This window comes from Petaurus breviceps, unplaced genomic scaffold (genome assembly GCF_028583685.1).
Source record: "Petaurus breviceps papuanus isolate PSGF00001 unplaced genomic scaffold, PetGlider_PUasm1.0 229, whole genome shotgun sequence".
Lineage (NCBI taxonomy): Eukaryota > Metazoa > Chordata > Mammalia > Diprotodontia > Petauridae > Petaurus > Petaurus breviceps.
In genome coordinates this window covers 37,389,071-37,411,508 of record NW_027185903.1, presented here as the reverse complement: position 1 = coordinate 37,411,508, position 22,438 = coordinate 37,389,071, and the positions used below count along the sequence as shown (strand labels likewise).

The following is a 22,438-nucleotide window of genomic DNA, read 5'->3' as shown; positions in this document are numbered from 1 at the left end:
TATGAAAAGTCTTCAAACAATTTTTTCAGGGATTCCACAGCCACAAAATCATGGCTCCCAGAATGTGACATGGTATGGTGGAAAGACCAGTGAGTTTTGACCTATGTTATTAGTCATTGCATTGTTACTAGCTCCCTGTGTGATTCTGGAGAAGTCATTTTATCTCTACAAAAAGGGGGAAGTGGGTTTAGAGCAGATGTGGCTAGAGTGTGGGACTTGGAGTCAGGAAGACCCGAGTTCAAATCCTGCTTCTAACTTAGTTATGTGACCTTAGGCAAATCACTTCACTTACATCAGCCTTAGTTTACTCATCTATAAAATGCCTACCTCACAGGGTTGTTGGGAGGATCAAATGAGATAACTGATAAATAGATAGGCAATAATTATTTATTAAGTGCATATTATGTGCCAGGCATTATGCTAAGTGCTGGGAGTACAAATATAAGTTACAAAAAAAAGTATAGTCCTGCTCTCAAAGAGTTTATATTCTGTTCTTTTTTTTTCAAATGCTTTATTAACTTCTGATTTGCATCATTCATTTCTGCCAGATTTTGAGTTACAAATTTTCTCCCCGTTTTCCCCCTACCCACCGCCCCCAAATAGCAATCCCACAGGATATCCCCTCCTCCAATCTGCTTTCTCCCATATTTTCTCCCATACCCCTTTTGACTTTTCCAGTGGATCTCTATGCCCCAGTGCCTGTATATCTTATTTCCCAATTACATGTAAAATAGTATTAATAATAGTATATATACATATATATATATACACACATATTTAAACATTTGATTTTAAAACTTTGAATTCCAGATTCATTCCCTTTCTCCCTTGTCACCTACCCTTACTGGGAAGATAAGCAGTTCAGTATAGGTTGTACATGTGTGGCTAATGCAAAACAATAACATAGTAGGTATATTGTAAAAGACTGACTATATTTCCCTCCCTCCTATCCCACCTCCCACTTGTTCTGTTCTCTACTTTGATCCCATCCCTTTTCAAAAGTGGGTGCTTCCAACTTCCCTCCCCCCCCCGCCTGCCCTCCTTTCCATCCTCCCCCGTCTCATCCCCTTCCCCCCCCCACTCTCTTGGAGGGTGAGATACCCTATTTAGTGTGTATTTCATTCCCTCCTCAAGCCAAATTCAATGGGAATAAGGTTGACCCATTCCCTTTTGCCTTCCTATTCTTCCCCTCCAGTGTAACCATTTTCCCTGGCCTCTTCTATATGAGATAGTTTACCCCATTGTGTCTCTCCCCATCTCCTCTCATTATATTCTTCTCTCACCTCTTAATTTTACATTTTAAGTATCATCCCTTCCTGTTAAATTGGTCCTGTACCCTCTATCTATGTATACCTGTAAACATATATACACACATTCACATATGTATTCATATGCCCATCTACCCTCTGATATAGACATATGTATATTTCTATTCCCTTCAACTACTGAGAAAAGTTTCATCAGTTACAATGATTGCTTTTCATGTAGGAATGTTAATAGTTCAACTTTGATAAGTGCCCTATGATTTCTTTTCCCTGTTTACCTTCTCATGCTTCTCTTGCTTCTTGTATCTGAATGTCAAATTTTCTATTCAACTCTGTTTTTTTCAGCAAGAATGCTTGGAAGTCCTCTATTCCACTGAATGACCATATTTTCCCCTGAAACATGATACTCACTTTTGCTGGGTAGGTGACTCTAGGTTTTAATCCCAGCTCCTTTGCCCTCCGGAATATCATATTCCAAGCCCTTCGATCCCTCAGTGTAGAAGCTGCCAGATCCTGGGTTATCCTGATTGTGTTTCCACAATATTCAAATTGTTTCTTCCTGGATGCTCATAATATTCTCTCCTTAATCTGGGAATTCCAGAACCTGGCTATAATATTCCTAGGAGTTTTCTTTTTGGGATAATGAGTTTATATTTGAATGGGGAAAAAACAACACATGTCAGGAGCTGGAATAGGCAGGGGGGATGCCAGCAAAGTCCAGAGAGGCAGAAGAACCTTTGGGAGGAGAATGAAGATGGCTGATCAGGTCCTATTTCCAAAATGGAAGGCCCTCAACAGTGGGAGAAAGGTGATGGTATGGTGGAGGGACATTCCAATATGAAAAGGCCTCATGTTTGAGGGTAGTTCCAGACAGAAGAAGGAGGCAACTGAATGAAGTCATTGAGATGTGTAGGAGTCAGAAGCACAGCCAGGAGGGGAATGAAGCAAGGCTGACTTGGGCTTATCCCAAATGTATAAAACTTTACAAATCTTAAAGTACTTCATTGTTGTTCAATCTTTTATTCAGTCATGTCCAACTCTCTCCATTTGGGATTTTCTTGGAAAAATACTGGAGTGTTTTGCCATTTCCTTGCCTAAGGTCACACAACCAGTAAGTGTCTGAGGCCAGATTTGAACTCAAGGAAGATGAGTCTTCATGACTTCAGACCCAGTGCTCTGTGCATTATGGCACCACCTAGCTGCCCAAAGTACTATTTAATGCTAGCTGTCATCACCATCACTATTATCTCGAAGGTCTTTTCTTACTTTAACATTTTATAAGGTTATGATTTTTTCCTTTGGCCCAAATTCTTTGTTATAATTGTAGAAAAATGATTTTGCAGAAGTCATATGCCTTGAATGCTCTCCAACTTATGAATATTAGCAATCACAAGATTCATAGTTTCCTTACAAATAGTGGATTGGCCTTTGGCCCAATGTTTGCTGCATTATCTTTTCCTGTGATTGATGTTGAGCATAGAAGAGCTGCCAGCATAACCTGTTCTCAGGTGTATAAAGGCCACAAAGAGGCTGGTGTTTGTTGGGCTGCCCAATAATATGTGTTTGCTCTCTTCAACTGGCATCTGGAGAACAGCTCCCTAGACTCAACCTACCAAAAATGTACAGCTCCAGGTCTGTGAAAACATATCTGGGAACATGTTTGTCAGCTCAGTGTTACAGGAACTGAGTTAGACAAAAATGAGATGATCTGTTCAAGGCATTTACATGTGAACAAATATATCTAGAAATAGGAGAGTAGGTGGTATAGTAGATAGAATGTTAGGCTTGCAGTCAGGGAGACCCAAGTTCAAATTCTGCCTCAGACACTTACTATCTATATGACCCTGGGCAAGTTATTTAACCTCTTTATGCCTCAGTTTCCTTATGTGTAAAATGAAGGGATTGGTTTTGATGGCCTTCAAGTTCCCGTATAGCTAAAAATCCATGATCCTATGATAAAAGAAATACATTGAAGATAAATACAAGACAAATTCTGGGGTTTGGGGGAAGAGATTAGCATCTGGAGGAATGAAGAAAGGCTTAATGGCACCTGAATAGTTTTGAAGTAAGCCAGAAATCCTAAGAAGTGGAGTTAAGGCAGGAAGGCACTCTAGGCATGGGGCACAACCATTGCAAAAGAAAGGAGATGAAGTATTGTGTGGGAGGAACAACACAAAGGCTGAGCTGTTTGCTTCCCAAAATTATTTTATTTATTTTTACAGTTAGAGCTAGCCTAAAATGGAATGAGTTGCCTTGGAGGGTGGTGGGTTCCCCTTCTTACTGGAAGTCTTTAAGCAAGGACTGGATAATCACTTACCATAGGTGAATAAAAGGAATTGGTCAGTAAAATCCTTTCTAGTTCTGAAAATCTGGCTCTTTGAACTTTTTGATTCTGTCACATCTGACCATTAAATAATAGCGTTCTTCAGTCTGTTGTTTCTTGTGGCAATTCTATTTTCTTTTTTAAACCTTCTTTGTCTTTGTCAGTCTTTGCTTTGCCAAGATCTGAGCCTGTATAGTCTATGGGTGTGTGGCGGGGTACCTTGGCTTCAAGGCCATATATGGCCCTTCTAGGTCCTCAAGTGTGGTCCTTTGACAGAATCCAAACTTCACAGAACAAATTCCCTTCATAAAAGGATTTGTTCAGTAAAACTTGAACTCGGTCAAAAGGTTGCACCAAAGGACCTAGAAGGCCACATGTGACCTTGAAGCTGACCCATCCATTTAGTATAATGGTGGCAATTTTTTGGAATTACTCCTGTAGTGAGTATATGAATTACCCGAACAACCCATTAAGCAATAAGCGTTTATTAAGTACCTAGTATATGTCAGGCACAGTGCTAAAAGCTGCTGAGGATTTAAATTCAAAGAATTAAATTGTCCTTACTTACTATACATTCTGAGGGTGAAATAGGGGTCAGGGGAGACAACATGAGCATATATAAGTACATGCAGAATAAATATAAATGATTACAAAATAGTTTAAATACAAAGTAGCTTGTGAGAGAGCACTGGCAGTTAAGGGGATCCGGGACCCTTTAGCAGTCTGGTGAGGCCTATGGACCCCTTCTCAGAATAATGTTTTTAAATGAATGAAACAAAGTATATAGAATGATAAAGCGAATCAATTACATTGAAAAATAGCAACTGAAATATGAAAAAAGGCCCATGGATGACAGGTTAGGAACTCTTGATAAAGAAGGTGGTACTATATCTCAGGGAGAAGGGGGGAGAGACTGCATTCCACACATGAGTGCAAAGCAGAGATGAAAGATGGGGTGATATTGTTGAGCACAACTCCACCCTTCCCTCCCCCAACTGATCTGTGAGCAGGAATTTCAGCCTAGGGTAAAATCCCTGCCTGATATTTCTCCATTCCCCTCCTGCCTCCCTGCCAGATATTTATCCATTCTCCCCCATCCCCTGCCTCCCTTCCCCCCTGCCAGATATTTCTCCATTCTTCCCTGTCCCCTTTCCACCCCACTGGATCTTCCCCATCTCCACCCTCAGTCTAGGGTAAACTGTGCGTACATGGGAAATTAAAAAATACACTGTGAAATCAGATTGTAGTCTTGACTTACATAACCTGACTTACTTTAAAAACCGGCACATTGTCCGTGCCAACTGACTGTCTGATCTGGGTATGTGACCCTGGCAGTCCCGTGGCAATAAAATATACTTCCAAATTTTACTCTTGGTGATTTTTTGTCTCCCTCCTTTAGGCTCAACATAAATTGGAGGCCCCAGTGAGATCTGCAGTGTTCTGTGGCACTGCAAAGATCCCCAAATAAGAAGAGCTCTTGGCCTTGGGAGGTAGGCATCTGCTCGCCCCGATCTGTAGGGAGGCTAGCCCCTGAGGACTTTCCACGGCCCCAGGTCTTGAGGAGGGAAAGATTGCACCTGCCTCCTGACTTTGACTTGCTCCTCATTCGGCCCTTTCATGGATCCAGGACCTCTAGTTTGGGGGTGAGTAAAATTCTGTCCTGTTTTCTGGAGGAGGGGAGGGCTAGATGTAGCCATTTGTGCAGGGGTCATCTCTTCCCCAGGTAAAGCTCGACATGTCATCCCTCTTGTCCGTAAGTGGTCTGGTTAATGTCTATTTGTCTGTCTTTTTATGTGTCCTATCCATTCTGTGTTCGTAAAGTTTTGTCTTGAGCTCATTTGCTTAAAGTTTCCCTGTTTTTATTCTGTGAAGCAGGTATTTGAGTGGCTATCAGATGAGCACCTTCAAGGAAGCTTTTCTGATTTCCACTGGGAAGATATATTTGTTTATAAGACTATGCTCTTTGTCTGTCTTTTCATCCCAGAACACGGGAGTTTCAGCCAGTACATCAAAAACTCCCCTGGGTTGCATACTGAGCCATTTTAGAGTAGCCTATCAGGATGGAGCAGATTATGGGGTCCCCTTGAAGAAGAGGAAACTCATTTCTTATTGCATGAATGAGTGGCCCATGTTTAGGGTGGGCTGGCCCTCTCAGGGAAGTTTCAACAAGCAAATTATCCAATCAGTGTGTTGGGTGGTCACAGGGAATCCAGGACATCCAGATCAGTTCCCTTATATTGATGTCTGGCTAGACCTCATCACCCATCCCCCTCTCTGGCTTAGGAGCTGTTCTTTCCAAAGGGGTATCCGAATCCTTGTGCCCCACCCACTCTTTAGGACACCCCTAAAACAAAACCTCCCGACCACAGGACCATAGTGAGGAGCGTAATGTCCCCCCACCTCACTACCCTGGATCCCCTCCCTCCGCCTCTTCCCCTGACTCCTCCGGGCTTCCAACCTCCCCGAGCCCCCTTTCACCCCCTCCCCCACCACACCCGGACTGGGGCAAACTATCAGCCCCCAGAAGAGCCCTCCCCTCAGGGAATCCATTAGCCCAGAGGGAAGCCCCTTCCTAGTATATGTTCCCTTCTCTACTTCAGATATTTACAATTGGAAAACTCAAAATTCCTTGTTTTCAGAAAAACCTCAGGCTCTTATTAACCTCCTTGAGTCTGTCTTCCAGATGTATCATCCCACCTGGGAGGACTGTCAACAGCTCTTAACCACTCTATTCAACACTGAAGAGAGAGATAGAATTAAACAGACATCCAGAAAAGCTGTGCTGGGCCCTGAGTCATTGGAAGAATGGTGAGAAGAGGTCGAGGGAGCATTTCCCTCTTCCCGGACCATCTGGGACCCTAACACTTCTAGGGGCCAAGAGGTATTAGAGCCTACCACGGATATCTCCTCCAGGGCCTAAAAGCAGCAGCTCGAAAACCAACTAACCTGACTAAGGTTTCCGAGGTCAAACAAGGCCCCCAAGAATCCCCTGGAGCTTTCCTGGAGCGCCTGTATGAGGCTTACAGAACTTATACCCCTATTAACCCTGAGGCCCCCAAAAATGCCCGAGCCCTAAATATTGCTTTTATTTCCCAGTCCGCCCCTGACGTTAAAAGGAAACTCCAGAAACAGGAGGGTTTTGAGGGCATGGTTATATCCCAGCTGGTAGAAATTGCAAAGGTTTATGACAACAGGGATAGCTCCTCTGATAAAGCAGACAAGAAGCTTGCCCAGGTCCTTGTGGCTGCACCAAAGACTCCCAAACATGGTACCCGAGTGGGCACTACACCATGTGGTATTCGCACCCCTCTTGCGAGGGACCAATGTGCCTACTATAAAGAGTTAGGCCATTGGAAAAAATGAATGCCCCAGCAAAAAGCCTCGGGAGCAACCTCACCCCCACTCCAGAGATTCTAGCACTCACTGATTGATGGGGCCCGAGGATTTTCTCACTAGACCCCCGTGAACCCGGGGTTCCTCTAAAAATTGGGAGGTACCCTGTCAATTTCCTGGTGGACACCAGCACGTCGTACAGCATTCTGACTCAGTCCCTTGGTCTCCTCACTTCCAAGACCTCCCCTATCCAAGGGACCACTGGGAAGACCTTATCCTGCCCATGAACCTCAGATAGGGTAGTAGATCTGGGAAAAGGCACCGTAACTGGTTCCTTCCTGGTTATGCCTGACTGCCCTTACCCTCTCCTAGGCCAGGGCCTGTTACTAAAGCTTCAAGCTACTATTTCCTTTAGTCCAGGCCCCTCTGCCTTCACAGGAATTTCTCCACAAACCCCGCCACCCTCAGCTTCTATCTTCGTCACCATGACCCTAGCTTCCGAGTTTCTACTTCATGAAACCACCTCTCCTTCTAGCGCATCCCCTTTGTTAGCAAGCATCCTTGAATCACACCCTGGGGTGTGGGCAGAGACCGACGCCCCTGCCCTAGCCTCTCATCAACCTCCTGTGTCCGTGCAGCGCCTTGCTACTGCCTCCCCTGTCTCGGTCCGTCGATATCCCATGTCCTCCAAGGCCCATCGAGGCATTGCGATTCACATTTCCCGGCTGCAGGAGACAGGGATTCTAGTACCCTGCCAATCCTCATGGAACTCTCCCCTTTTACCCATCCGAAAACCCGGCACCTCTGACTTTAGGCCCGTTCAGGATCTGCGGAAGGTAAATAAGTGGGTAGAGACTATTCACCCAACTGTTCCAAACCCCTATACTCTCCTTAGTCTCCTTCCTCCTTCACATTGTGTCTACACTGTCCTGGATCTCAAAGATGCTTTCTTCACTATTCCCCTGGCGCCCCCCCCTCCCCCAGTCAACCCCTTTTTGCTTTCACCTGGATAGACCCTGAGGGTGGGTATTCTGGCCAGTTAACCTGGACACATCTGCCCCAGGGTTTCAAGTACTCCCTTACCCTCTTTGATGAGGCCCTCCATAAGGACCTTATCCCCCTTTCGTGAATCCCACCCCTCTTGCTCTCTAAGTGCTTGTTTATCTGCCACCTCTGACCTTTCTCTCTTGCAGTCTTTGTGTTACCCTGTTTCTTCTAAGAAAGCTCAAATCTGTTTATCTCAGGTCATTATATCACCTACATTCTCTCAGGGGGCGCTTGATCCCTTTCCCCCTCCCGAATCCAAACCATTCTAGACTTACCAACCCCAAAGACTAAAAAACAGGTTCGAGAATTTTGGGGTACTGTAGGTTACTGCCGGCTCTGGATTTTGGGTTTTGCAGAAATTGCGAAACCTCTTTATTCTGCCATTGCCGGAGCTGGACCCCTTTCTTGTCCCGCCCAGAGCTAAAGGCTTTTGATACCCTTAAGCCTTGGCTTAAGGACGCCTTGGCCTTGGCGCCTGCCTTAGCCCTACCTGGTATTTCCAAGCCTTTCCATCTTTTTGTTCCTGAATCTAATGGGGTGGCTAAAGGAGTCCTCACCCAAACCCTGGGCCCCTGGCGCCGCCCTGTCACCTCTCTTTCCAAACGTCTAGATTCAGTGGCTACAGTCTGGCCCCCTTGCCTCTGGGCAGTCGCTGCAGTGACCCTCTTTGTTAAGGAAGCTGACAAGCTTTCCTTGGGTCAGCCCCTTTCCATCTCCGCCCCTCATTCTGTGGAGACTCACCTCCATAGCGATCCTACCCTCTGGCTCTCTAAATCCCGACTAACCCAGTACCAGGCTTTCCTCCTAGATCAGCCTCTAGATCTGACTTTTTAAAAAACCTTTGTTCTTAACCCTGCCACTTTGCTCCCTGACCATGAACCTTGTCTACCCTCTCCCCGCTGTCCACGATTGCCTTCAGGTCATTGACCAGGTCCAGGCTGTGAGACCTGATCTCACTGACACACCCCAGCAGTTTCGTGAACTCAGGGATACACAGGGCTGGTGCAGCGGTAGTTTCCTCCCCATCACTTTCGGTCCTATGGTCATCCCCCCTCTCTCCTGGGTCCTCTGCCCAACACGCCGAGCTCATCGCTCTGACCCAGGCCCTCGGCCTCTCGGAGGAAAGTCAGCTAACATTTACACTGATAGCCGGTATGCCTTTGCCACAGCTCATGTCCATGCTGCTATCTACTGTGAATGCGATCTCCTGACTGCGGCCAACAAGGCTATAAAGAACTGGACGAAATCCTATCTCTTCTTGATTCTGTCTGGCTCCCCTCCCGTGTTTCCATCATTCATTGTCCAGCCGATCAAGTGGGTGACACCCCAGAGGCGGTAATCTGGAATATCTGGCCACCCATCAAGCTGCTGCGTCTTCCCTTTCCCCAACTGTTTGTTCCCTTATGGAAATGACCACTCTACCCATTTTTCCCTCCTGTTCTAAAACGGATGATTCCTTTGCCCATAAATCAAAAGGGAAAAAGGAGGAGTCAGGTTGGTGGCTCCTCCCAGGAGACCGCCTCCTAGTCCCTGAGGCTCTGGGGAGGGAATGGATAAGGCTTTTACACCAGAATACTCACCTGGGGGAAAGAAAACTGTCTCCTCTTGAGAGAAAGGTACTATATTCCCCATCTAAATGAGCACCTGTCTAGCATTGTGAGTCACTGCCAGACGTGTGCACGGGTAAATGTGAAACAACAAAAAAAAATAGGACCTGTGGGGGTCAGAATAAAAGGATTACAGCCAGGGGAACACTGGGATGTCGATTTCACTGAGATAAAACCACATGTGCAGGGATACACATATCTCCTCATATTGGTGGAGATTGGCATTCCCTGTGAAAAATGAAACAGCCCTAATAGTAGCAAAAACAAAACAAAACAAAAAAGCCTTAACGAAATTGTCCCTTGGTTTGGCCTCCCCATGAGAATTGGGTCAGATAATGGACCAGCATTTATAGCCAAAATATCACAAGCAATAGCAAAAGCTTTAGGGATTACTTGGAAACTACCTTGTGCATATCGGCCTCAGAGCTCCTGGCAGGTGGAAAGGGTGAACAGGACTCTGAAGGAGTTTCTCACCAAGCTTGACCCGGAAACCCAGGAATCCTGGGTCACCCTTCTACCACTGGCCCTGCTCAGAAGCAGGTGCACTCCCAATAAATTAGGACTGACCCCATTTGAAATTATGTTTGGAAGACCACCACCCATTCTTCCTCTAATCCGGGAAGACCTAAATGATGAAATCATTAACTCTTCCCTCTTCAAGTTCCTACAGGGTCTGCAGGCGACTCAGAAAAAAACTCTTCCCCTCAGTCCCCGACACCCTCCCGGTCCCAAGCTCAGCCTCAGTGCACCGCTTTAAACCTGGAGATTCTGTGCTAGTAAAGGAATTCACCACTATGGGTCTGGAGCCGAGGTGGAAGGGGCCACATGTCGTGATCCTCACTACACCCACTGGTGTCAAGTAGACTCTATCCCCACTTGGCTCCATTATACCAGAGTGAAGCCTGCTGTCACCTCAGAATGGAAAGCAGAAGTCCACGAGGACCCCCTAAAGCTAAGACTTATCCAATCCTCTTCCTGATCCTCCTTTTACCTCCTTTCGGTCCCCCACAATCCCCATGCACCCAGACCAAGCTATACCTGGGTGGTAACCACAGGAAATGGACAATCCTGGACTTTCCAGAACCCAGAACACATACGGCTCCCCCTTAACTCCCTTTTCCCCTGAACTAGACTATTTGGGGGCCCACCAGCAGATGCAGGCTACCTGCTCTGTTCAGACACAGGATGCCCATGCGCCTGCACTTGTGTCACAGCTTACCACCTCCCCTCTTCTAGCCCCGGTGCCTCCTTGTGCTACAGAGCAGGCAGTAGTGGGGGATCAGACCCATCTGAATCCATAAAATCGAGTCTGACCCCTGGCAACCCATGCTCGATCTCACCATTCAAAATCCCTCTGACCCTGCCTGGGGAGTCCTGGTCTCTCAGGTCCTGGGAATCATCATCCCTGCCTGGGGGACTATGGTCACTCTGGATGAGGAGGAGGAGGAGGGGCAGGTGAGAAAGACAGTAGTACTGACTGTAACCAAGAAGCCTCCTGTGCCCCTACCCGATCATCACCCCATTGGTTCCATAGGGGCTTGGCTATTCCTGCCCCAATAGGGAACCCCGATGTCCAAATCACAATACCAGCTGTCACCATATGGGCCCCAGGCAGGTCATACACCCCCCTATCTTCAAAGATTCAGGAATCTCGCAATTATCAGGTCCCCTTACTTACCCTCCTGTCAGCTGTTCATAAAACACTTAACAGCTCTAACCACATTTTGGGAAAAGATTGCTGGATCTGTGTTGAACTCCAGCCTCCTCACTATGTAGGGGTGGCACTAAATGCCTCAGTCACCTCTACTTCCAACACAGAGAATTGTGAGTGGGACCCCCCAAGGCTCACCCTCAGGGATGTACAGGGAACAGATATCTTCCTCATAGTATAGCTCAGTTTGTGGACAAACCCACGAGATTCAAGCCTCTAGCTCAGACTACTTCCCCACCCCTCTAGGAGCCTGGTGGGCATGCCACAATGGCCTTACCCAGTGCGTTTCTGCTACAGTGTTCCTCAGAAAACAACAACACATTGAGGGCCCCCTGTGTATCCTAGTGGCCATAATTCCCCGGGTCACCCTTCTCTCAGGTGAACAAGGTTGGCATTACTTTTCCCCAGAAGCGCAACTGAGTCACCACCAAAGGCGGGCAATACCACTCCTCATTCTCATCTTAGTGGACTTGAGCCTTGTGGGTTCTACAGCGACAGGGATGGCAGCCTTGATTAAGGGCGAGGCCAACTATCAGGCCTTAAGTACACAGGTAAATTTATCGACCTCTCCCACATAGAGCAGACCATTTCAGCCCTGGAAAGACAGGTGGACTCTCTGGCAGAGATGGTTCTCCAGAACTGCAGAAGCCTTGACCTTCTTTTTCTTAAAAGGGTGGCATGTGTGCAGCCCTTGGTGAGGCTTGTTGCTTCTATGCAAATACTTCTGGAGTAGTGTGGGAGAGTCTGAAGTTGGTACACCAGAATATTGCTAATAGACAGAGGGAGTTGGAAAAGTCTGAGAATTGGTATCAGTCCCTGTTCTAGACATCCCCCTGGCTCACTACATTGGTATCAGCCTTGGTTGGTCCTCTCCTCCTGACCATAGCCCTGATTGTAGGACCCTGTCTCATTAATCACTTTCTACAACTTGTCAAGTCCCATGTCAACTTTGTTAGAATGTTAATTATCAGAGACCCCCGCTACCATCCTTTAGAACAGAATTGGGTAACCTGGATGATGTGGCTCCAGCCATGTCAAAGGTATGACATACCTACAAAGAAAAGTAGGGAATGTTGAGCACAACTCCACCCTTCCCTCCCCCAACTGATCTGTGAGCAGGAATTTCAGCCTAGGGTAAAATCCCTGCTGGATATTTCTCCATTCTCCCTCCTACCTCCCTGCCAGATATTTTTCCATTCTCTCCCCTGCCCCCCACTGGATATTTCTCCATTCTTCCCCATCCCCTTCCCCCGCACTGGATCTTCCCCATCTCTGCCCTCAGCCTAGGGTAAACTTCGCGTGTGTGGGAAATTCAAAAATATACTGTGAAATCACTGATTGTAGTCTTGGCTTCTGTAACCTGACTTACTTTAAAAACCGGCACATTGTCTGTGCCAACTGACTGTCTGATCTGGGTATGTGACCCTGGCAGTCCTGTGGCAATAAAATCTACTTCCAGATTTTACTCTTGGGGATCTTTTGTCTTGCTCCTTTCGGCTCAACAATATATGGGAGGAACACGTCATGCATGCAATCAATTTGGCAGCCAAGAGTACAGACTAGAGAATCAAGAGACTTTAGGCAGACAGGCCAGTTAGGAGACAATGTAGGTGAAAGGTGATGATGGTCACCACCTGAAAGGAGTGGCTGTTTGAGTAAAAATATGAGGTTGGATGCAACAGATGATGTGGACGTAGAAATGCCAAGATTTGGCATCTGAATGGCTTTGTGGGGTAAGGGAGAATGAAGAATCATAAACCTGGGAAACTGGAAGAATGGCATTGCTTTAAACAGAAGGAAGGATGTTTTGAAGAAGAGCAGGTTTTGGGAAGAAAATACAAAGATTTCTGTCTTGAACACACTGAATTTGAGATACTTCTTGGACACTTATTTTGAAATTTCTAAAAGCCAATTTGTGACATAGGACTGAAGCTCAGGGGAGAGACTGGGTTAGAGAGTTCTCTGAATGGCAACTGATGAGATCCCAAGAGAGAGTGGGGAGACAGAAGAGTCCAGGATAGATTTTTGGATACTACTCATTCTTAGGCATCACTCTATGGATGATGTACCAATAAAGGCCAATGAGCAGCTAGAATGGAAGGAGGAGATGAAGAGAGAGCAGTATCATTTAAAAAACAAAACCGGGGTAGATAGGTGGCACAGTGAATAAAGAACCGGCCCTGGAGTCAGGAGGACCTGAGTTCAAATCCAGCCTCAGACACTTAACACAAAAACTAGCTGTGTGACCTTGGGCAAGTCACTTAATCCCAATTGCCCTCCAAAAAGCAAAAAAATAAAAAACAAAACAAAACCAGAAAGGAGAGATTATCCATAACCAGAGGGCAATTACCAATGCCAAGTGATAAAAAAGAATGAGAACAGAGAAGGGAAAAGCAGATTTGTCAATTAAAAGATTGTCAAATAAATTTGGAGGGAACAGTTTTAGTTTAGTGATGAAACTGGAAGCCAGAATGTAGAGGGTTGAGAAGTAAGTGAGGAGAGGGGAAGTGGAGGCAATTACTATAGACAACTTTTTATTGGAGTTTGACTGAGGAAGGGAAAGGAGATATCCACCAATAGCTTAAAGGAATGGCAGGATCTAGTGGGTCTTCTTTCACCCTGCATATCCATTCAGCTTCCAAATCTCACCATTTCTACATTTGCAACATTTCTCATGTTGGAACACTTTTCAGATGTGTGTGTATGTGCAAGAAAAAAAATCAATTTGAATTAGTTAAGTATAATTCTATTCTCTGTTTCTATGGATTATAAGCTTAAGCACCTTCCCTTAATCCTTGCAGTAGGCCTCTGCCTCGTTGACCTGAATTCTGTATAACTGGTTTATCAAAGGTTAGAGGGAAGAATAATATTTGTTTTAATTTTACATTGCCAAAGATGTAAACAATGTAAATACCCTTTCCTTAGGCCCAACTTGAAAGATAAAGTGGCTTTTGCCCCAAGGGGCCTCTCAGAGGTCCTGTCCGAAGCAGGGAAATTCCATTGATCCCGTTTCTTCTAGTAACCCTGATTTTCCCAGTAACTCTGGATTCCTGGGAGCTTCCCTGAGCTGATGTTGGCCAATGTTCATTTTTTCCCAAGGAAAAAGGTCACATGAATGCTTAGATCACTGTGCATACTGAGCATACTGGGGAGAATTCCAAGGCCCAAGCTTTGGATTAAAAGTCCCTGTAGGCTCACTCAGACTTGAAACCTCAGTCATCCTTGACGTTTCTTTCTCCCTCTTTTCTCACACCATCAGATGTCAAGCCCTGTTGATTCTACCTTCCTTATCAGACCCTTCCTGCTTGATCACTCTTGTTCAGGGCCCCCTAGACTACTGTACAGGCCTCTTCACCAGTCTCCCTCCCTGAAGCCTTCTTTTCTCTTTTCAGTGCATATATCTGACCACATTGTTGCCCTGCTTTAGAAGCCTTTAGTGATGTTCTATCACCCATAGAGGGAGTCTCTAAACTTTTTGATTGTATATCCCAATGATTAAAAAAGAATTAAGTTTACTTCCCCAATATATGTATATTTATTAATCAGTTCACTTATTTGTAAGTTGTAAAATGCATTATAATAGTATATTACATAGATTATGACACACACAAAATTGAAATAAAAATGTGATAAAGATGAAATAAATAATATTAAAATATTTTAAATTTTTTTATGATGGTCCATCTTTACCTGTGGTCACTAGATAGAGGTAACATCAGAAAAGACATCAGAAGCTGTCTTATCCACTTGCCCACCCAAGTCTAGTCAAATCAACAACAATTTATGAAGTGCTTTCCATGTTCCAGGCATTGTGCTAAGCGTTGGGGATGAAAAGAAAGTCAGAAGGCAGCCGCTTCCATCAAGCAGCTCACAGTCTCACAAGGGAGACAGTGTGCAAACAATAATGGGGTAGAATGAATGGGATAAAATGGAAAAAAATTGCAAAAGTCAATTCAGAATTAAAGTTCAACAAATATTTGTTAAGTAGATACAATGAGCAAGATACTGCGCTAAGTACGGCAAAATAAAATTTAAGAAACAATTTCCTGCTCTCAGGAAAATGACAGAAGACATTATAATTAAGGGAAATTTGGAAAGACTTCTTGGGGCTGTCTTCCATTTTCTTTGGTCTCATCTGTGGGAACTCTAGAGGGGCTATAGCCTGGACTAACTCAGCAGCCATGTTTATCTTGAGTTACAGTTATTTCTTGAAGGACTCAGACCAATGACCCACAGTCCACATAGAGGGATGAGATCTGTTTAGGAGGTTAAGCTTCTTTTTCCTTTGTAAAATGAGACTGTAAGTAGGAGTCACCTGCAGAGGTAAGAAGGACACTGAAATCATCCCTCCCCCTTACAATTTTCTTTTTCTGCCTCTTTCTCCATTTCTTGATATTCATCCCAATTACAGATGATTAAAAAAAAATGTACCCATTCATTGTCTTGTTCTTCATATGTTTCCTCATCACTGTCCTCCGTCTGGCATTTATAGTCTTTGATAACCTGACCTTGTCCTACCTTTCTAGCCTTATAGTACATTCCTTTCCATTAGTTCAGCTATTAGTGCTCCTCATCCCTAACTCTCCTTCTCCCATCTTTGGACCTCTGTAGTGGTTGTCTCAAAGGTTTGAGTGGATTCCCTCTTCACCCTCACTCCAGAGAATCCTTAATTTCCTTTAAGGCTCAACTCAAGTACCACATAGTACATGAGGCTTTTCCTGAGCTCCCCAGCTGCTAGTGCCCTTCTTCTCAAAATTATCTTGTATCTTTATAAAAAAAAATACTACACACACACACACACACACGCGCACACAGGCATAGGTTGTTTCCCCTATAGAATGTAAACTCTTTGAAGGCAGAGACTATTTAGCCTTTGTCTTTCTATCAGTGTTTGGAACTTAGTAGAGCCCTTAATAAATGCTTGCTGATCTGTTTATCACTTTCCACCATCCTCATAGAGCCTAGTGGTTCCCAGATCCCTTGTCACTTCCTTGGCATTATCAACAGCACCATCCCTAGCCTCCTTGGCTAGAGACTCCATCTCCATCTCAATTACTTGTACCTTTTGTTATTGCTGCAGTTCTTACCCAGCCCCCAGTCCTAAGTCTCATGGGATGTTGCTGTCCTTGGAGCCTGGGCTTTTACCCCTAGCCTAGCCTATATCTGACTCTGTTGCTGCCCCAAGGAGATGGGGAAGGAGGGAGGAACGGGAAATTCAACTTTGCTGTCACAGCTATGGCCTCCTTTAGAAACCAGTAACACTGGGAAGGGGGAGGCCCAAGGGGCTCTGTCTCTGTCTCTCTCTTTCTCTCCACACACACATACACACACCTACATATCTATCTATCTATCTATCTATCTATCTATCTATCTATCTATCTATCTATCTGTCTGTCTGTCTGTCTGTCTGTCTGTCTGTCTGTCTGTCTGTCTGTCTATCTATCTATCTATCTATCTATCTATCTATCTATCTATCTATCTATCTATCTATTTTTTCCCTGCATCCCTGATGGCTTTATGACCCCAACTTTGGAGACCACTGGTCTATAAGAGGAAATATGAAGGCTTTCATTGGGTGATGAAGGACCTCCACAATCTGTCTCTGGACCCCACCTTTCCAGCCTTATCTCACAATATTCCCTTTCATGTACTTCATATTTTAGATAAACTGTACTCCTGCTTATTCTGAGTGCTTGCCAAGGCTGTCAGGGGACTTCTTCCTCATCTTGATCACTTTCATCAAGTCCTAACTCAGGAATTGCTTCCTTCCTTGAGGCCTTTCTTGAATCCCCCAGAGGAAAGGGATCATGTTCTTCTCAAATTTTCTTAGAGTATTTTCATCTACCCTTTTCGCCATTACAGTTTTTCTTCTTCTTCTGTCATACTTATCTACCCATGTATCATATTTACCTTCTTTGATCATAATTTCCTTGACAATAGGAACTTATCAATCCTTAATTTTTGTTTCCCAAGACTTTGCATGGTTTCTTGCTCATTTTAACTGTTTAATGCATGCTAATTGAATTTAAATTTGGAATTTGCACTTGTATTTTTTCCTTTGTTTTCTTTGTTTCCTTCTCTCAATCTCAAACCAAAATAAGTTGCTTCCTTTTGGGGCAAGTGGTGTTAACGCCTTCTGCTTTGTTACCAAAAAGTAGCCTGGGCTTCTCTGGGTATCTATCATCTGTGCCACTTTATGCTATGGAGATGTTTGTGTTCTTTCAAAGTGAAATATACCAGCTAAATGGTATAGAGGCGATATAAAGACATTTATATTTTTAGATGAAAGTTTACTGAGTATGCATAATTCTAAAAATCTATCTGGTCCAGTGACCTTGGGGAAGTCACTTAACTTCTTTGGTTCTGATCATTAATCTGTAAAAGAAGGGGCTTCAGTTTATACAGTGCTTAGCAGTTTACAAAGCATTTTTCTCACAATAATCCTGTGAAGTAGAAAGTTTGTTGTTCAGTCTTGTCCTCTTGTGATCCCATTTAGGATTTTTTTTGGCATAGACACTGGAATAGTTTGCCATTTCCTTTTCCAGATCACTTGACAGATGAGGAAGCTGAGACAAATAGAGTTCAGTGACTTACTGAGGGCCACACAATCTGGTAAGTATCTGAGGCTGGATTTGAACTCAGAAAGATGAGTCTTCCTGACCCCACTACTCTATCCACTGTGCCTCCTAGCTTCTGGGAGGTAGAGCATATACATCTTTTAAAACTAATTTCATAGGGAGATTATTTTTTCATTGTGGACCTGTGATTCTATCAATTTAAAGAATTCTTCTGACACTGATCAGAAACCCACCTGAGCCTTCTAGTTTTAAAGAGTAGCCTGGGGCATTGAGAAATGAAGTAACCTGTCTACAATCACATAACAAGTATGAATTAGAGGCGAATCTTGAACATAGGTGGGTCTTCCTGATCTCAAGGTGGGTGCCTTTATCTACTACACCACATTGCCTCTTGGGGGTGATAATTTCACCTTTATAACCAGAGGATTATTATGGCCCTTTACCCTGGGTGTGATCAAGCCAGCTCATAATTGCTCAGGGAAGCTGATTGTTAGTTTTCAGTGTGAGTAATCACACCTCAAAAATCAGTAAACTGTAGTGATATGTTTATATATAAACCAATGTTTAATTTGCTTTTTTGTTCTGTAAAAGACTTAGTAACCTTGATCAGTACATGATTTATCACAACTCGAAAGGACACAATGAAAAAGGCTATCTACAGTTCTCTAACTGATGGACTCATGTTGCAGATTGAAGCATATTTTTTCCTTTTTTAAAATTTCTCCCTCCTCCCCACCCCCCAGAACATGACTAATATATTTTGGATGACTTCATATATATGATGGCATCATATTTCTTGCCTTCTCAACGAATGGGGGAGGGGGAAAATTCGGAACTGAAAATGAATTTTAAAAAATGTTTTAAAGAATATAAAAAAAGTAAAAACCATTGTTTTGTTGATTGTCTAGACTTAAGAAAGTAATGAAGAAAATGTTAATATTGCAGATAAAACATGAAAGTGTGTCCTGAATATAGAGAGCCAGCTATTAAACCTTTACCAGCATACACCCCTGTTTTCCAGATTTAAAATTCTATGATTTGACAGTATTTCCAGCTACTTGTACAAGGTATTGAGGTAAATTCCTAGCCCCCAACTGTGGGGCTTCCACTCTATTTTTTAAAACAAAGGCATGAAGCCTCTGGGGCTGGGGACGCACTCAGGCTGGCCCTACAATGTGAGCAAAGGGAGGGAAGAACAGATACTAGGTTTGATAATCTCTTCTGTAGAGCAACAGGGGAGCAACGTCGTGTCCACCGATTAAATTGATGTCCTGCCAACATAAATAACTGCGGTACTTGTCAGAGAGCCAGACCTTAGAGGCAATGACAAAGCAGAAAAAGTGCAGTGAGGTTTTTAGACAATTTTGAAGAAACCAATTTGGTTCTGTCCAATCTAAGGATTCCTTGCTTTTTTTTTTCTTCATCAATCCAGGGTGGTGCAATGGACACTAGTAGACTCCTTTATTTTTAATTTTTTATAGTTAATTTATTTATTTTTAGTTTTCAACATTTACTTCCATAAAATTAAAAATTTTTCCCCTTCCTCCCCTTTCCCTCCCCAAGATGGCCTGCAATCTGATATAGGCTTTACATATACTTACTTTCCCATTAAACATATTTTCACATTAGTCATATTGTACAGAAGAATTATAGTGAATGGGAGAAACAATGAGAAAGAAAAAACAAAACAAAAAGAAAATAGTTGGCTTTGCTCTGCATTCAGGCTCCATAGTTCTTTCTCTGGATGTAGATGGCATTTTCCATGTTGAGTCCTTTTGAATTGTTTTAGGTACTTGCATTACTGAGAAGGGCTAAGTCTATCAAAGTCAGTCATCTCAGCTTGTGGCTATTACTGTGTACGATGTTCTCCTGGCTCTTCCTGCTCACTTTACTCTGCATTAGTTCATATAAATCTTTCCAGGTTTTCTGAAGTCTGCCTGTTCATGATTTCTTATAGCACAATAGTATTATATTACATTCATTTACCACAACTTGTTCAGCCATTCCCCAACTGAGAAGCATCCCCTCAGTGTCTAGTTCTTAGCCACCACAAAGAGAGCTGTTATCAATATTTTTGCACATGTGGGTCCTTTTTCCATTTTTATGATCTCTTTGGGATACAGCCCTAGAAGCAGTATTGCTGAGTCAAAGGGTATGCACGATTTTATAGCCTTTTGGGCATAGTTCCAAATTGCTTTTCAGAATAGACAGATCAGCTCATACCTCTACCAACAATGAATTATTATTCCAACTTTCCCACATCTTCTTCAACACTTATCATTTTCCTGGTTTGTCATGTTAGCCAATCAGATGTGGTACCTCAGAGTTGTTTTGATTTTCATCTCTCTAATCAATAGTGATTTAGAGCATTTTTTCATATAACTATAGATAGTTTTAATTTCTTCCTCTGAAAACGTCCTGTTCATATCCTTTGACCATTTATCAGTTGGGGAATAAGGATTCCTTTCTTATACCCTTCCCTCATGCTTTTCATTCTACTTCCTCTAGGCAAAGGCTCTGCCCTGAATCTAGACTCCAGGAGTCTAAAAAATTTGCCCTTTAGAGAAGACTCCTTCCAGGCATCCTGAGCAGTGGGCAGGGGCCACACTCTTCCCCTTTGCTCTGAACTCATCATCAGTCATTTTGGAATTGACTTTTCTCCCACCGCTCAGAGATAAGGAAGAGGAAGCCACTTTCTACATTTATTATTGGGATTGGTCTTGGGTGGTGGTGGGTAGTGGAAGAATGGCATCTTCTGGTAGAATAGGACAAGATACAGCAGCTTATGGAGAAGTTAACCAGTGTTAAGTACTCTAACATGCTTCATTCACCTGTTACATAGCACTTTTCTCCTACCAGTTTGATAGGCAGCAATGGCATGATTAGCTAGACTTTTTTTTTTTAGGCATTTGGGGTTAAGTGACTTGCCCAGGGTCACACAGCCTGGGGCCAGATTTGAACTCAGGAAGATGAGTCTTCCTGATTCTGGGCCAAGAACTCTATTCACTGCACCACCCAGCTGCTTAGAAGGTGATGTGCTGTATTGTACACTGTCAGGTACTTTTCCAGTTCACACAAACAGTATGTGTCAGAGGCAAGACTTGGATCTAGGTGTTCCTGATCCTGAGGCTTGGTCTCTTGCTATTTTGCTTGTTTTGTAATAAGAGCTTAATAAACATTTATTGACTGACAGTTCAAGCAGGACTAGGGACCAGGAATCATACCTCCTACTGCCTCCTGTACAATTTGGGCACTACTTCTTATCCCTTATTCTTCTCCAGTAACCCTGGCCTCCTTGCTGGATCTTTCACAAACTATTCATCTGCCAACTTCAGGCATTTTCAGTGACTGTCTTCCTTGCCTAGAGTATCTCTTCATCCTAGCTTCCTTGACTTCCTTCAAGGCTCACTTGAAGTCCCACCTTCTGCAAAAACCATTTCCCAGTCCTTGTTGATCTTAGTGCCTTCCCTCTGAGACCACTCATAATTTATCCTGCATTCATTGTATTTGTTCGTAGTTGTTTGTATATTGTCTCCCCTGTGAGACTGTGAACTCCTGAAGAATAGGTTCTGTCTGTTATCTTTCTTTGTACCTTCAGCCCTTAGACTGTGTCTGACACATAGAAGATGATTGATAAGTGCTAGTTGACAGACTAAAATTTCAAAAGATCAAAACTTGCGCTAAAGATCCTGGAAAAGCCCTGTCTCCATCCATAGCCTCTGTAGAAGCATCCTATTCCTGTGGTTCAGGCCGTCTACCAGGACAAGTGCTTCTCCTGCTCTGTGTCCCTTCCTCCCCAGTTGCTGTTCTGGACCACTTTCTGCCTTCTCTCCCTCTCTCTTCAGTGTCTCATCTGTCTTTGAACTCTGTGCCCCAAATAGCTTCTTCCCACTGAACTGCACTCAGAAAGCATCCCCTCTCCTCTTTCAGATCTTTCCTGAAAACTCCCTTGTTTAATGAAGTATTGTCCTGACTGCCCATTTGAAAGCTTTCACCAAATTAAATGGAATTTTCCCCTTTGGATTTAGCTGTGGCCAAAACCAATTTTTTTCTTCAATATCAGTTCTCAGAGGGAACCAAGCCTGCTTTGCAGCAAATCACAGGGTGAAGGCGTTCAGCTTTACTGGTTCATTGGGATAGCACTGGTATCAACAGCTAGTAAATGATAAAATCAAAACAATGACCTGGGGGGAATTTTTGAGATATGTCATTTTTTGTGTTTTGTACTGATACACATCAGAGAGTTTGGGCTCAAGTTTTCATTTGGAGGTAGAAAGGAGGCAGTGAATTAGATAAAAAGGAATACTCAGTATCTGGTAGTTCCAGGTTCAAATCCTGCTCTATACTTGGTGATGTGACCCTAAGCAAGTCATTTCCTTAGGCTCATTTTCATCTATAAAATGGAAATGATAATGCCTGACACACCTACCTCACAAGGTTATTATGAATCAGAAAAAAAGATAATGGATAAAAAAAAGGTAACAAAAAATAAATCCCCTTTAAGAAAAAGTAAATCTCAAAAATGAACTTAAATAGCTTTGAGATTTAAATAATTTTGAAGTATTTGGAGGTAG

The 22,438-nt window shown here is 43.6% G+C and overlaps 1 long non-coding RNA gene across 3 annotated transcripts in view; it reads left to right on the top strand.

Annotated features, from left to right (window-relative positions):
• The window catches only part of LOC138167519 (uncharacterized), a 57,431-nt gene extending 40,251 nt beyond the window's left edge, over window positions 1-17,180 (top strand). The window contains exons 2-4 of one of the 3 annotated variants that reach the window (XR_011169913.1): window positions 4,988-5,231; window positions 6,272-6,396; window positions 10,237-17,180. This is a non-coding gene — a long non-coding RNA (uncharacterized lncRNA). The other 2 variants (XR_011169912.1, XR_011169911.1) reach the window with 2 other exon arrangements.
• The last annotated feature ends 5,258 nt before the right edge of the window (window positions 17,181-22,438 follow it).